We start from the raw sequence: 16,041 nt of genomic DNA, 5'->3' as shown, positions 1-16,041 counted from the left end.
CAATGCTCCGATGTACAACGCAAGCGACTCTACACGCTAGTGTTTAGATCTGGAAGGTGTATGTGCCTCCAAAAAAAGTCTAACTGCATTCTTGTACCATTGCTTGTGTACTAAAGTGTCTGATAGATAGATAGATAGATAGATAGATAGATAGATAGATAGATAGATAGATAGATAGATAGATAGATAGATAGATAGATAGATAGATAGATAGATAGATAGATAGATAGATACTTTATTAATCCCAATGGGAAATTCACATTCTTCAGCAGCAGCATACTGATACAATAAATAATATTAAATTAAAGAATGATAATAATACAGGTGAAAAAAACAGACAATAACTATGTATAATGTTAAATATTAACGTTTACCCCCCCTGGTGGAATTAAAGAGTCGCATAGTTTGGGGGAGGAACGATCTCCTCAATCTGTCTGTGGAGATGACATTATTTAGTGGATGCAGTGGATTCTCCATAATTGATAGGAGCCTGCTGAGCGCCCTTCGCTCTGCCACAGATGTTAAACTGTCCAGCTCCATGCCAACAATAGAGCCTGCCTTCCTCACCAGTTTGTCCAGGCGTGAGGCGTCTTTCCTCTTAATGCTGCCTCCCCAGCACACCACCGCGTAGAAGAGGGCGCTCGCCACAACTGTTTGATAGAACATCTGCAGCATCTTATTGCAGATGTTGAAGGAAGCCAGCCTTCTAAGGAAGTATAACCGGCTTTGTCCTTTCTTGCACAGCGCATCAGTATTGGCAGTCCAGTCTAATTTATCATCCAGCTGCACTCCCAGATATTTATAGGTCTACAGACACAGCAACTGGCCACCTGCATGTGAATAAGCTCCTGTTCTGACTCTAAGTAGTAGCGCCAGCATAAATGCAAACCCGATCTGACGCTGTTCGTTTTTAAATAATATGGCATTACTGCGACGATGTTTTCTGATTGGTACTATTCGCGTCATAAAATGATTTCTTCAAAATGTCACATATATTTGTCTCTTATTCAGTGCGTGCAAGAACATGCAGGTGGCCAGTTGCTGTGTGCTACAACATGCTGGCGGTGATCAACGAACATTTTAAAAAAAGAAAGAGACAAATATATGTAACGTTTTGAAGAAATCATTTTATGACGCGATTTACCTTTATTTATTTACTTTCTTCCTACAACGTAAAGTCACAAGTAGAGTGCAGAGGGCATGCTCAAAAAATACGTGTAATGCCACGAAAAGTGCCTGCTGACACTTTAGTACGCAGAATAAAAGTGCGTACGAGAATGTAGTATGGCATCTAAATAAGCCATCAAGAATGTCATTTGAACAATAAAATGCAGCAAGAAACAAGATACTCGTCAAGAATTAGTGCTTTACAGATTAGATTACAATTTAGATTTTAAATACAATGTTTGTATGAGTGGACCTGGCCCACCAATAACAGATGAAGGAACTGACAATCCATGAGTGAGATGGCAAACTGAATTAACGTTTACAGATATCTTCATCTTCAAATACATCTGGCCGGCCATGGAGTACACTTGTCTGCTGTCACACAGGCTGCTCACCGCTCACTCACTGCCATTTCTCTTTACGTCTCACAGTTTACTGTTTTATTCATCTACGCATTGTCTGAGTCTTAACAATAGAAGCAAATAAATGACATACAAATTTATATAATGAAAATTGTTGCATTTGAAAAGCATTTTTAGTAAACTGACCTGCACATCTTTTGACATACTGTATTGTATGCCTGGCCAGAATGACTTTTGTCACAATGTCACAAGTCGAAGGATCTGCACTCAGGGTGTCATTGCTGCGTCTGGGAGGATTTGAGGTTTTCTCTGTTTTGACATCTTTAGGTTTCATCCCCCACATCACTTATATGAAAGTCACTTTAGTGGACAGTGGGAGTGACAGCAGGTGAGCACACAAGTGACTCTTGGACTGGCCTACAGTGACATCCCATCTTTGATGAGCTCCTGCCCTGATGCCACACCAACAACCAAACGTAAAACTGGCATACAGGAGTCAGTTAAGAAAATGGATGACACTTCTAGAACTGGAAGAAGCTGCTCAGTGCTTATTATTAATACACAGAATGCAAAATATACAACATAAATAAATACAAATTGTTAGTACTGAATATGACTGTGCACTGTCATCAAGTTTTAAAACTTACAATAAATGAATTACTGAAGATGCAGGGCAAAATATTTTAAAACTTACTATTATTTTAAGTGCTTTTCTGAACCAGGGATAAAAAAAAGCATAAAGAATTGGATTAACTCCAAAGGTCACCTCACTGAGCAGTACTAAGACGTTCCTTATTTCTTCCAAGAAAAATGTATAATCATAGACACAAAAATCAAACAAAGTGAGAGGTAACCAGCAGATCATAAAGACGCATACCACCAGTCCGAGGGTCTTTGCTGCTTTTGTTTCAGATGCTTTAGGTGTGTTTGAATTGCTGCTCTCCACCGACTGCGTCTTTTCAATCAAACATTTAATGGCTTTAGAATGTCTTTTGGCAACTATAAATATTCTTGTATAAGAACATATCATTACTAAATATGGGATAATAAAAATAAATATTAAAAAAACATAAGATGAATATTCAAATCCATAAAATGCACATACTTGTTCACATCCCCCTGTGTCAATATAACTAAAATATACAAAAAGGAATGTAAATATTAATGAATACAACCACATCACTACAATACTGACCTTTGTGACATTCACAGTTACTTTTGAGCTGTAAAAGAATGGATTACAAACAGCAATGTAACGATCAACAGATATTAACATCAAATGAGTAACAATGACTACACTGAACAAGTTAGCAAGTACCTGATAAACATAACAGTAAGTCGCCCCAAAATACCAGCAGGTTTCTATTTGTACAATTAAAGAAATGGGCATCACTAACAAACCCATCAAGAAATCAGCCGCTGCAAGTGAAAGGATCAGAAAATTAGTCGGCGTGTGAAGCTGCAAGAAATGAGAGATAGAAATGATGACAAGAAGGTTTCCACAGATAGTGACTGAGATCAAAACAACAGAGAAAATATAAAAAAAAACATAGACTTCCGTTTCATGAATTAATTTATAGCAAGATGCATTATTATTAGGAAAGCAGTAACCAATCTTTGGCTTCTTAAATTCCATTTCTATTTACCTCAGCAATGCCACGTTTGCCCACAGACATGTAAAGACTGCTGTACCTGACCGCAGGCATCTGCAGGTGATATTTAAACAGTCTCTAAAGGGATTATAGAAGCCTCTCTGACATCTCATTATTGTCAAACATTGTTTTTCACTCCTAATGAGCCCCAGGGGACTCGTTACTCATCTTTGTGTGTTTTTAAAAAATAACAGGCTACCAACAACACACACAGACAGTCAGCACTGCGGCCAAAGCTGCTGTTATTTGTGATCTTACTGTGATCTTACTGTTAGTTTTTACAGTCTGACCTCTAATGACCAGTGAAAGAGCTCCTGTGATTTTTATATTCAGTATATATTTGGTACATATTGTCATCAGCGTGCTGCCTCAACTTTACTCATTCATTCTGTATAAAAATAATAATAATAATAATAATAATACATTTTATTTATTTAGCGCCTTTCCCATGCTCAAGGCACTTACAAAATATAATAAAGAACAGCAGCATATACAGTATATACCATTGTACAAAGCAGATAAATAAATAAAGAAGATTAAGACAGTGAATTCTGAAAAAAAACAGACACCATAATTGATGGTGTCACACACACACATACGAGTTACATGAGCATCTTGACAGAGAAGTAAACTGACAGAAGGGTAATAAAGTCAAGTAGAGCTAAAAGACAAACTGAACAGATGAGTTTTGAGTTGTTTTTTAAAAGAATTCATGGAGTCAGCTGACCTGATTAATTTCGGTAGGTCATTCCAGAGTCTGGGCGCTATACAGCTGAAGGCCCTGCTGTCACCCATGGAGTGTAGATTAGTGAAGGGCACAACAAGATGGCCAGAATCGGAGGACCTTAGTGTGCGGGCAGGCACATAGTGATGGAGAAGGTCACTGATGTAGTTTGGCGCGAGGTTATTTAAAGCTTTGTAGGTTATTAGTAGGATTTTATATTTGATTCTGTAAGACACAGGGAGCCAGTGAAGACGGAGCAGGATGGGTGTGATGCGCTCGCTGCTGCTGGTTTGAGTAAGGACTCTTACAGCTGAGTTTTGAATAAGCTGGAGCTGTGATATAAGATTAGAAGGGGCACCTGCCAGTTGGGAATTACAATAATCGATGCGGGATGTGATAAAAGCAGGGACAAGTTTCTCAGCATTAGAGAAGGAGAGGAAGGAGCAAACACGGGATATGTTACGGAGGTGAAAGTAAGAAAGTTTCTTAATGTGATTTATGTGAGTGGAATAAGAGAGGGAGGAATCAAAAATGACACCAAGATTTTTTACAGTAGAGGCAGGTCTGATGAGATCACCGCCAAGATGGACTGGGAAGGAGCTCATTTTATTAAGTTGTGCTTTAGTCCCAATTTGCAGGAGTTCAGTTTTATTGCAATTTAATTTTAGAGAGTTCTGCTCCATCCAGGTTTTAATTTCACTAAGGCAGGTTGTGAGCTGAGAAAGCTCTGATGAAGTTCCACTTTTAACACTGAAGTAGACTTGAGTATCATCTGCATAAAAATGATAACAGAGTCCATAGCTATGTATAATATGGCCAATGGGAAGCATATAAATACAGAAAAGCAGAGGGCCGAGGACAGAGCCCTGAGGAGCTCCTTGTGTGACTGGCACTGAGCTGGATCTGCTGTTGCCAAGACTAACAAACTCTTGCCTATCAGTCAGATAGGACTTGAACCACTGGAGGGCAGTGCCAAAGATACCCAGCATGTTCTCCATTCTCTACAGTAGAATGTGATGTCTGACCGGAGTGTCAAATGCTGCACTGAGGTCTAACAGAATTAATATGCTGGTTTGTCCAGAGTCTGCTGCCATAAGCAAATCATTGGTTACCCGTAGCAGAGCAGTTTCACAGCTGTGCCGCGCCCTGAAACAGACTGAAAGGGTTCCATCAAATTATTAGAGGTTAAGTAATTGGTGAGTTGGGAAGCTACAACACGCTCAAGAACTTTTGACAGGAAAGGTAAGTGGAAAATAGGCCGGAAATTGTTAAGATTGTCAGCATCAAGGCCAGACTTTTTTAACATTGGGGTTACAGAAGTGATTTTAAAAGTGAGCGGCACAGAGCCAGTGTCAAGGGATGAGTTTATTATTGTTGTAACAGTCGGGATTATGGCATGAAGGCAGGATTTAAGTAATGTGCTGGGGATGGGGTCCAGTACACAAGTAGTCAGCCTCATCTTACAAAGCAGGTTATTAACAAACGCAGAAGTGACTGGTGAGAACTTAGAGAAGGAGCTGGATAGAGTGGGAAAACAGGGAGAGATATAAACAGATGATGTATTTATGTTGGTTGAATTATTTAGATCTTTAATTTTGTTATGGAAAAAGTGGAGGAATTCCTCACAGACTTCAGTAGAAGAGGTAATTGGACCAGATGTGGGTTTGAGTAGTTTATTAACTACAGAGAATAAAACCCTTGGGTTATTGTGGCCACTTTCTATTATTTTGCCATAATAGGTGTTCTTGGCAAAAGTTAGTGCTTCTCTGTAAGCTCTTTGGTGGTCAGAGAAAGCCTGGATGTGTACGGTGAGGCCAGTCTTATGTGACATTCTCTCAAGGCGTTGGCCAGCTGCTTTCATAGATCGCAATTCTGAGTTATACCAAGGAGCGGAACGTTTAAAGGAAACCTCCTTATGTTTTAAAGGAGCTGTTTTATCTAATGCTGAATGAAGGGCTGAGTTATAGTGGTCAACAAGACTATCTAGTGTTGGTGGAATAGGTGCAGACAGTAAAAGATCAGAAATGGATCCAGAAAGGATAGAGGGACAGATATTTTTAAGGTTTCTGTAAGAAATTTGTCTTTTACAGATAAGAGGAGGGAGAGGTAATGAAACAGTGAAAAATACTGCTTTATGGTCAGAGAGTCCCAAATCAGTGCTGTAAATGTTGGCAACAGATAGTCCAGAAGTGCAGATCAGGTCCAGTATAAGACCACCAGAGTGGGTGGGAAAATCAACATCAAAACAGTCCAGTAAGGATAGGAATTCATTTCTCAGTTTAGATGTGGGGGTGTCAATATGGATGTTGAAATCACCAAGAAGGATAATTCTCTGAGAGCAAGAGCTTAGGTGGGTCAAAAGTTCAATCAGATCGGATAAGAAGGATGCGTTGTATTTTGGGGGACGATAAAGAACAATGAGTGAGACAGGAACTGATTTCGTTATTAGTTTAAGAGCCAGGCACTCAAAAGACAATGGACAGTCAATTGGGATTCGGTTGATGTTTAAGTCTGCTCTGATAATTACTGCAAGCCCACCGCCTTGTCTTGAGCTGCGAGGCTCTGTGTAGAAAGTGAAACCAATTGGAGTCGCCTCTGTGAGAGACGCAAATTTGTTTGGTTTTTGCCAAGTCTCCGTTAAACACAGAATATCACGTTTGGTGTCAGTGATGAGTTCTGACAGCACCAATACTTTGCCGTTAAGAGACATCGAGTTAAACAGTGCAATATTACATAATGAGGCTTCTTTCTGCACAGAGCCGCAATCAGGGTTTATTTCCACATAATGCAAATTTGGCACACTGACAATTCTATTTCCAGAGTCATGGCAAGAACGGCGTATTCCTGAGCAAATGCTGCCGGTGGTCTTTTCATTCACAGCCCGGCGGTGGCGGTGACCTGACCCGCGATGTATATATTTCGGGAGCTACAAAATACCGGCGTCCTTTACGATGTTCCAGTCAGACCATTTGCTCTGGACAAACTGTTTAATAAGAAGGAGTTTGTCATGAGAGTATTTTAGCATGATACTGGGCAATACTTATCTGAATAACAGTGGAGAAGCAGCACAGCACAGCGGAACCGGTAGGACACGCGGGTGTGGTAGCGTAGGTAGCGTAGTAGGAGGAGGTAGCAGGATTTGGAGGTTCCAATACACAGCCACAAACAGTAACGCTTGGTAGTTTCAGGCGTGATTGCCCCGGAGCCAAAAGCCAGATTAATATGAACATCTGATCAGTTCCCAGTCGTAGAGTACTGTAAGAAGAAACGGGAGCAGATCAGCAAAGCAAATTTAATATAATCATGGAGACAGATCATCCCGAGGTCCTAGATTGCCAGGTATAAAGAAATGTTCGTAGGTTCTCATCCCGTGATCCACAGACTCAGCTGTTCCCAGTCAAAGTAGAGTCCATAAAATCTGTAAATATTAAGCCAAATCCATACAATTCGAGTCAGCTGTATCCACGAACTATACGTAAAATAAAAGAAATAAAACAAGCGTAAGAAAGTGTAGAATTAAGGCGAATTTTGCAAAAAGTGTTGTTAACAGGGAGGAGCGGCAACAACATGCGTGTGCCAGCGTCCCCTCACCTGCTGTATGGCCAACAGCTTGTGTTTAATAAAAGAGACGCAACACAGCAGGTGTGATGATAAGCATGCATTGCCTGTCTGTGAAATGAAGTCATTTTACAGTCTATGCCCGGCCTAACATGGGGCAGCAAGAAACTCAGCCAGCAATCTTAACCTGAACAAAATATAAAGACATACATAGACTTCTGTTTCAAAAATTAATTTATATCAAGATACGAGATAGTAATCAATCTTTGACTTCTTTAATTCCTTTTTATTTCCATCAGCAATGCCATGTTTACCCATAAACATGCTAAAGACTGTTGTGCCTGCAATCTGGACTCTGCCGCTCTGCCATCTCATTGCTGTCAAACATTCTTTTCTACCTAATGAACCCCAGGGGACTCTTTAATCCTCATTGTGTGTTTTTAAACAAATAACAGACTACCATGACACACACAGACAGTCCGCAGTGCGGCCCAAGCTACTGTTCTTTGTGATCTTCAGCACTGCTGTTAGTTTTTAGAGTCTGACCTGTAATGTCCAGTGAAAGGCCTGCTGTGATTTTTATATTCAGTTTATATTTGGTACATATTGGCATCGGCAGGCTGTCTCAACTTTACTTATTTCTTCTGTACGGCCAACAGCTCATGTTTAATAAAACAGACAGGACACAGCAGGTGTGATGATAAGCGTGCATTGCCTGTCTGTGAACTGAAGTCATTTTACTGTCGGTGCCCAGCCGGACTCAAACATGGGGCAGCGTTTTAACTTAACTGAGGATTTAAGAACTGGAGTTATGTGCTTGTATTTTCTTGTTCTTGTAATAATTCTTGCAGCAGCATTTTGGATTAACTGGAGACTGTATAAAGAACAGTTTGAACATCCAGTGAACACCGCATTGCAGTAGTCAATCCTACTAGAAATAAATGCATGAATTAATTTCTCAGAATCCTGTTTATTCAGAAAGTGCCTTAATTTCCCTACATTTTTAAGATGGAAAAAACAATAATGATTTGGACAACTTTGTAATATGCGCTTTAAATGACATGCTGGAGTCAAAGATAACTCCTAGATTGCAGGCTGATTCAGTAAAATTAATGGCAATTGCAACTGAGTTAAACGATGACAGAATATTGTTGTGATCAGCGTCATTCCCTCCAACAATTACTCAGAACTCATCTTCCCAATTCTTAATTACCCCGTCTTCCTTTAAAGGAGAACAATGGAATGACGATTCCTTAAAATTTGCTAGGAATGCAATAGTGTCAGTTAATGGACACACGTCCGTAGATCCCATTCCACAAATGCCTTTCTTTTTAATAAAAAATGAACTCTTGTATTGAGTGGCAGGATACAGGGGTAAAGCGAGGACATTGCTTCTAGTACCACATACTTATCAGTGACAAGTATGTGAACTACCGAATGTCCACCTTCTGGGAGCCCATCTGGGCTCCGAAAAAACACTGGAGAGAATTAAACTCTGATTTTATTGGCCAGGGATAAATGAGGAGGTCAGACAATTTTGTGCTTTATGTCCAGAATGCCAACTTCAACAGATTCCTAGGAGGGACCATGCTCCTCTCGTCCCTCTTCCCCTTATTGATATTCCCTTTGAACGAGTAAGCATCGACCTCATAGGACCTTTAGAACCCTCGTTGAGAGGTCATAAATATATATTAGTTTTAGTGGATTATGCCACTCGATTTCCAGAAGTGGCTCCCCTGTGCTCAGCTACCTCAAAAAACATCGCACGGGAATTAGTACAGCTATTTACTTGTGTAGGGATCCCCAAAGAGGTTCTTACGGATCAAGGGACTCTCTTCACTTCGGAAACGTTCAAGGAGGTGGCTAAATTACTTAAAATAAAACATCTGAAAACATCGGTCTATCATCCACAAACAGACGGATTGGTAGAACAATTTAATCAGACTTTGAAGCAGATGTTATGAAAAGTAGTTAACGAGGATGGGAGAAACTGGGATCAGTTACTCCCCCTCATATTGTTTGCCTATCGGGAAGTCCCACAGGCCTGTACAGATTTTTCTCCTTTTGAATTGCTGTATGGAAGACAACCCCGTGGGCTATTGAATATGTTAAAAGAAGGGTGGGAAGAAGAGGTCCTTCTTACTGCAAATATATTAGAATATATCGCCCAATTACACGAAAGATTGGACAAAATTAGACCCATTCTAAAAGAAAATTTGGAAATAGCTCATGCAGCGCAGTCTCGTTATTATAATAGAAACACCACCATTCGGGAATTTGTCCCGGGTGATCATGTAATGGTACTCGTTCCTAGTTCCCTTTCTAAATTATTGGCACATTGACAAGGCCCTTATAACACTAGAATTACCAGAGCCTACGAAAAAACTCGTATATCCGGCCCACCTTAAATCGCTTCTTAAAACCTTTCTCACCTCTCCGCCAGCGTCTTTTGTCATCTAAATGTACTGATAAAGACATGCTGCCAGCAGCCGGCTATTCCATCCCCCCAACGACTTAGAACGTAAATGAACTTTTCCCAGCTCATGCCTTGATTGATTATCTGGGAGTGAAGTGAAGTTTTAGAGTGGAAATAATAGATTGTTATTTGGAACACACGCATTTCATATGTGTTGCATTTCTACAGTAATCTGTGTAAACATATTGTTAAAACAGAAACGTGTTATATATTCTAGTAGCAAATGACAAAATGTAGGCATAAACTATATAATGTATGAAGCCTGAAGTCCAAATATCAAAGAAACACTTTCACAAAAAGTACAAAAAAAAAGCCACCGCCAAAAAAAGCCACCTTAGTGTGTGACATTGACACTCATTAGCTATCACTGTTTCCATGGTGCAACAGTATCAGTCGCTGACTGGGAAACAGAAGGTCATGAGTTCGATCCTGCACAACTCCCTTTTGAGAAGTGTTCTTATTTTCACTATTTTAGAAAAAAATTTAGGAAAATTCAAAATAAATCTGTGTGGTTGTTGTTTTGATCTTTATGAGTATTATTGTTCTACACTGCAGACTCCTGGGGCAGCAACTTGAACTCAAAAGAAGCCTGGCTGAAGAAACTTATCAAGAAAAACATCCTGCAAAACCCTGGACACATTGGAAGCTGTTGTGGAAAAGAGGATGGTAGCAAAATTGGATGAAAAGTCCAGGAGGCGCTGTATTGGAGAAACTTTAGTCACTGCTTCATTTTACCACCGGATGCTAAGATATACCTCTGGGAGTCTTTTCTGCCCACTGCTATCAGGCAATTCAGTGCTTTCTCCCAACATATTCTTTAAGTTCATTTTGAAATATTTTGAAATATCTGCACAATATACGTTTATTTATTTATTTGTTTGTATATGCTGTGGAAAATCTGGCTAAGGAATGTTGCATCTCCCCTGCTCAGTCCATGGAGGTCAGCCTAGCTGTGGTGTGTTGCTCTCAGGTCCCCTGTAAGTCTCTGAAGAAAGACGGTTTCAGGGTGTCTGTTGCATTAGCCTGCCAGGAGATCCCTGCATTACTGGACTCGGGTAGTGACCTCTGTGTGATCAGACGTGACTGTCTGCAGGAGACTCCCGCCTCTGGCATGTGTTCATGGTGATGTTAAGGAATATGAGACTGTGTTACTTCTTCTGAAGTATCCTCACAGGTGGCACAGCAGTAGTGCTGCTGCTTTACAGTAAGGAGATTGTGTGGGTTCGCTTCCTGGGTCCTCCCTGTGTGGAGAGCGCTTTAAATGAAAAAAGCACTATATAAATGTAAAGAATTATTATTATTATTAAGTATATGGTATGAAACTTTAGAGTCTGGACTGCCATATCCAATTCCTGTCCTTGACCCTTGCTGCTAGGGAGGAGAAATGCCTTCTTTCCTCGGGTCTTGGCTGACTTCAGAGCACCAGCGCCAATGCTTCCTGCCACTTTGGAGGAAGGGGAGGGGCTGGTGAACGACAGGGTTGGTCAGGGAACCGACTTGGAAATTGAACTGGATCTCTCCAGTGAGAATGGGGCAGACTCTTTGGATTTTCTGGAACGCCAGCCCCCCAAAACATATATTGCGCGCTTGTAGTGGGCTGACACCTCCTTGCAGTTTGTGCTTAAACAAGTTTATGCTGCCAGTGACTCCTATTATAAGGAGTTTAAGGGCCCAGGTTTCAAGACGCCGCACTTCCTTGTTAAAAGCCTCTTCCTTTATCAGGTGATGTTCGATCATGTAGGGGGCAGTCTGATTGAACAGATGGTTGTCCCAGCTGACAGTAGAGAACAAGTCTTGAAGATGGCCAACACACACATCTTGGGCGGTCACCTCGGAACTGAGAAAATTAAAGGCTGCATCTTGAAGCGGTTTTATTGGATTGAATAATGGCAGGGATGTTGAACAGTTCTGTAAGTCTTGCCCTGACTATCAGGTAGTCTCTATTCACAGACCTCCTAGGGCTCCTCTTTCTCTGATGCCTATTTTAGACGTTCCCTTTCAGCAGGTTAGGTTGGATATTGTTGGCCCTTTTCCCAAGAGTAAGAATGGTTATCAGTATATTCTAGTACCGGTTGATTATGCGATGCAGTATCCTGAAGTCGCCGTTCTCTGGAAAGCCTACTTCTCCTCTTTAGCAAAGGCTCTGAGTGAAATCTTTACTCGTATTGGCATTCCGCGCAAAATTTAAATTGACCAGGGTACGCCCTTTAATTAATGAAACAGTTATGTGATGGCATTGCCATTAAAAAGCTGTGCACCACTGTTTGCCATCCTCAGACAAATGGCCTGACTCACGATGACCCAACATCCTGGGACTCTGTGTTGCTTTTCCTCATGTTCGCGATTTGGGAATCCCCCCAGGCTTCCACCGGCTTGAGTCCCTTTGAGTTAGTGTTTGGCAGGCGTCTTGGTGCACTTCAGCAGTAGCTGCAGCACCCCCTGGCGGCACCCGCAGTTCCCAACACGGCTGTATCCAACTCCAACTCCATGGAGCCCTGCGGGAGTTCAAGGCACCACCACAAACCAGGGGGGCTGCCACCTAGAACCCCGGGGGAGGTAATGCTCTGGATACGCTCCCTCCCCCAGTCCTTCCAGTGTGAACTGCTTAGAATTCCAAGAACTAAACTTAAAAGAAGTGGTGAGTTGACCTTCTGCTGTTATGCACCTAAAATCTGGAATAGCTGACCAGACTAATATGGTGGAGCATTTTAAAAAACTGCTAAAAACTCATTACTTTAACATGGCTTTGTCATAGCTATATTTTAGTGTAACCCTGATATTCTGTAAAGGCATTGAATTATCATTCTTATCAAGGCTCCACAATCCGTACTCACCCCTAGTTTCTCTGCTGTTCTTTTTCCATTTTTCTGTGGTGGCGATCTGTGCCACCACCACCACCTGATCAGGGCAACATGCTGTCCCTACGTTGATGGATTGAAGGTCCAGAGGTCCCCAGGACCATCAATATGAAATTCTTCCAAGTGAAGCCTGAAAATCATGAGGACTGATTGAGATTGGGTAGAATGCCCAGTGGGGTCTGGGTGGTCTCTTGACCTTGGAACTCCTGCAGATTTTGTTTTTTTTTTGTTTTGTTTTGTTTTTTCCATCGTCCCGGCCTTCAGATCTTAATTTATTCTTTGTTACGTAGTATTGCCTAATCTTAACTTTTCTTTTTTCATCTCGTAAAGCAGTTTGAGCTGCACCATCTGTAGGAAAATGTGGTACAGAAATAACTGTTGTTGTTGTTTTCGAAAGCCCATCTGATGTGCTCCTGGCACAATGGTGGGTTTCTGCCCAGTGCCCTGTGCTGCCAGGACAAACTCGGACTCAATGTTTATTTGAAACATGGGGTTTGACAATGGATGGAAGAAAAACACAAATAGAAAATCAATGAAATGATGACGCATTTAGTTTTGTAAAATTACTGAATAGGAAAAGCCAATTAGAATTTATCATTTTTAAGTTAATGTCTTGATGCTTTAATTAATTCTTTGTTGTATTTTATTATTATCAAAAAAAGCTTTGACTATTGACTGAACATTCTGATTTTGGACATTAATAATTTCATTCCTTTTATTTATGCTTACATAAATATTGCGTAAGTTCACATTTATTCCTTTTTATTGGCACAACACAAATTGTTCAGACTTTCTTTCTTTTTCGTTTTTCAAATGGCTGCAGGGTTGTTGTAGAGCACATTGGCTCCTACTACTTCATATACAGAAAGTGTTCAGCTATCTTGGTAAGAAAATCTAATGACACAATACAGAGGTGTGAGCTCATTCATGTGTTTTGATATTTTATTTCTTTGTAATGAATGCTTTAGTGAGGATCTGAACACAAGAGTATTTAAGTGATTATTAACAAAGACCTGATGTTTGATATCTGTGTGTTTAGATAAACCTCAGCATGTTGATTTCAAACACGTGAAAGTTCTTTGTGTCAAGTTGTGTCACTGATCCCAAACAATGCTGTGACTGTCCACTCAGATCCTAAATTTGATTCAGTGCGTCGTATTTCCTGATTGTGATGTCTGTTCAGGTGAAATGCCATTATATGAATACACACAACTGAAGTCATTTTGTGGTTAAATTCCTTGACTTTGCTCTCTGGTGTCAGGTTTTCTCGTCTCAGGTTTCTCCACTTTGCACTCAGCTTTAATTTATTTGTTCCCCTGACGTCTCTTCCTTTCCCCTAACCACAGGCTGACGAGTTGCAGGTTAAATAATTTGTTGCACTGATGAAGTTGTTGAAAGCGTCTCCCTTCAGAGAATTCTCTTTATTTGCCAGGTGCACTAATGTGGATGAGGAATTTATCTTCGTAGCGTTGCAACCTACAAGAACAGCATTAAATATAAAAACATCAAATATGACGCAGTGTATAGTGATTTTATTATGTTTTATATTGTTCTTCAAGTTGTTCAAAGGATTACAGTTACTCCATGCCTTACACACGGCAGGGCAGATCACTAACTGAGGCTAATCTGTAGTCAGAGAGGCGAGAAAGAGTTCAAATATTCTAATTCAATTCAACTTGTGGGGGTTATAAGAACCTCCATAGACTATGCACTAATATTTAGGCAAACATTTAATGTGACTTAAATAACTAACAAATAGCTCTTACACATCCAGCCCCCAATTGTTTATGCAAAGGGCAAAAATCAATTACTTTAACATTACTTAAGTAAGAGTCTTAACTATTTAATGGACTTGAACCAAACTTAGGAAACTTTAAACATAAATTTGGGCTTAAAAGTAAACTTAAAGTCTACAGTAAAAACAAAAACACAATTAAGCAAATTAAGCAGGCAAAATGTAAGATTAATCATTTCAATTAATTGCTGTTTCTTGGAGCAGGCAGTTTGTTCACAGGTCTGTCCAGTGTGCACACAAACTCCTCTGACTGCCCCTTTAGTGTCTGGCACTGTCCTGGCGACTCATCCCATTACCCAGGAGTTACGGGGTGCTGATTCATCTGCAATGAGAACAATGTCACCTGCTTCACATTTTTCTTCTTGGTGTGAGCCATTTTTGACATTCTTGAAGTATTGGTAGATACTCTTTAGCCCATCTTTTCCAAAACAAGTCAGAGAGGTATTGTACTTATTTCCAACATCTTTGGATATACTGGTCATTTTTTGGAGAAGAGTCCTGGAGGAAGGCTGGGCTGTGTCTTAAGTAATAGCAGGTGTTAGGGTGTCAGTGCCTCCAGGTCATTCGGGTCATCTGACCCCTTTGTGAGGGGTCTTTTGTTTAGGATGGATTCTGCCTCACACATCATTGTATGATGTCATCTAGACTTTGTTGGTTAAGTACTGAGTTTAGGACCTTCTGATTTGTCTTTCCCACACTCCACCTTGGTGGGACGCCATCGGTAGATTAAAAATCTATTCAATTTCTGTCTCCACCATGGCATTGCAAATTTTTTCTTGGCCAAGATTTTAAGCTGCTTCTCATAGCTCCCTTTCCACCCCATGATAAAGTTTTTTCCATTATCTGAGCGCATGATTTTAACTTTCCCTCTTCTTAAAATAAATCTGCGTCTGGCATTGATACAAGAATCAGTGTCCAAACTATACACAATTTCTAAATGTACAGCTCAGTACAGTTGTTAGGCAAGTGAAAATGACTCCATACCTCTTCACTCAGCTTCACCCTTTTTACTTGTAAGGGTTACAAAATAATCGACTCCGTGGATGGTCAGGGATTAGACGATCCTCTGGTAAATCTGCCATCTTTTGCTCGCCTATCTTCTGCGTGGAGTACACTTTGAAATAATCTTTCTGATAGCTGAATTGGCTCGTGGGATCGATTATTTCTGACACAACTGTGCTAGCAATGTAGGTCAGTCTATGAGTCCCTTTACTGATTCAGTTTTTTCTTCGGCACTTGAACTTACTGCACATCCTTTGATTTCCAGGTCAACATCAAAAGGCAAGTCCACTTCATCCGGTCTCTTTGGTCATTTGTGTTCCGGCTGTAGTAGGAAATGTGTGCTGTGAATCCAAGCCTTACTTTTGATGAAGCTTTCTATAGCCGATCCTCTTGATGCCTGCTCCGCTGGATTTAGAGCAGATGTGCTATACCTCCATTGTGAGGGCT

At 40.6% G+C, this 16,041-nt stretch overlaps 1 long non-coding RNA gene across 2 annotated transcripts in view; it reads left to right on the top strand.

Annotated features, from left to right (window-relative positions):
- LOC127527263 (uncharacterized) overlaps nt 1–13,800 on the top strand; it is a 188,079-nt gene extending 174,279 nt beyond the window's left edge. Inside the window, exon 3 of one of the 2 annotated variants that reach the window (XR_007934554.1) lies at nt 13,711–13,800. This is a non-coding gene — a long non-coding RNA (uncharacterized LOC127527263). The remainder of the gene's footprint in view (nt 1–13,710) is intronic. The other variant, XR_007934553.1, reaches the window with a different exon arrangement.
- The last annotated feature ends 2,241 nt before the right edge of the window (nt 13,801–16,041 follow it).

The sequence above is a fragment of the Erpetoichthys calabaricus genome, chromosome 3 (genome assembly GCF_900747795.2).
Source record: "Erpetoichthys calabaricus chromosome 3, fErpCal1.3, whole genome shotgun sequence".
Classification (NCBI taxonomy): domain Eukaryota; kingdom Metazoa; phylum Chordata; class Cladistia; order Polypteriformes; family Polypteridae; genus Erpetoichthys; species Erpetoichthys calabaricus.
The sequence above is the reverse complement of the archived record's forward strand: the minus strand, read 5'-3'. Positions and strand labels throughout refer to the sequence as shown.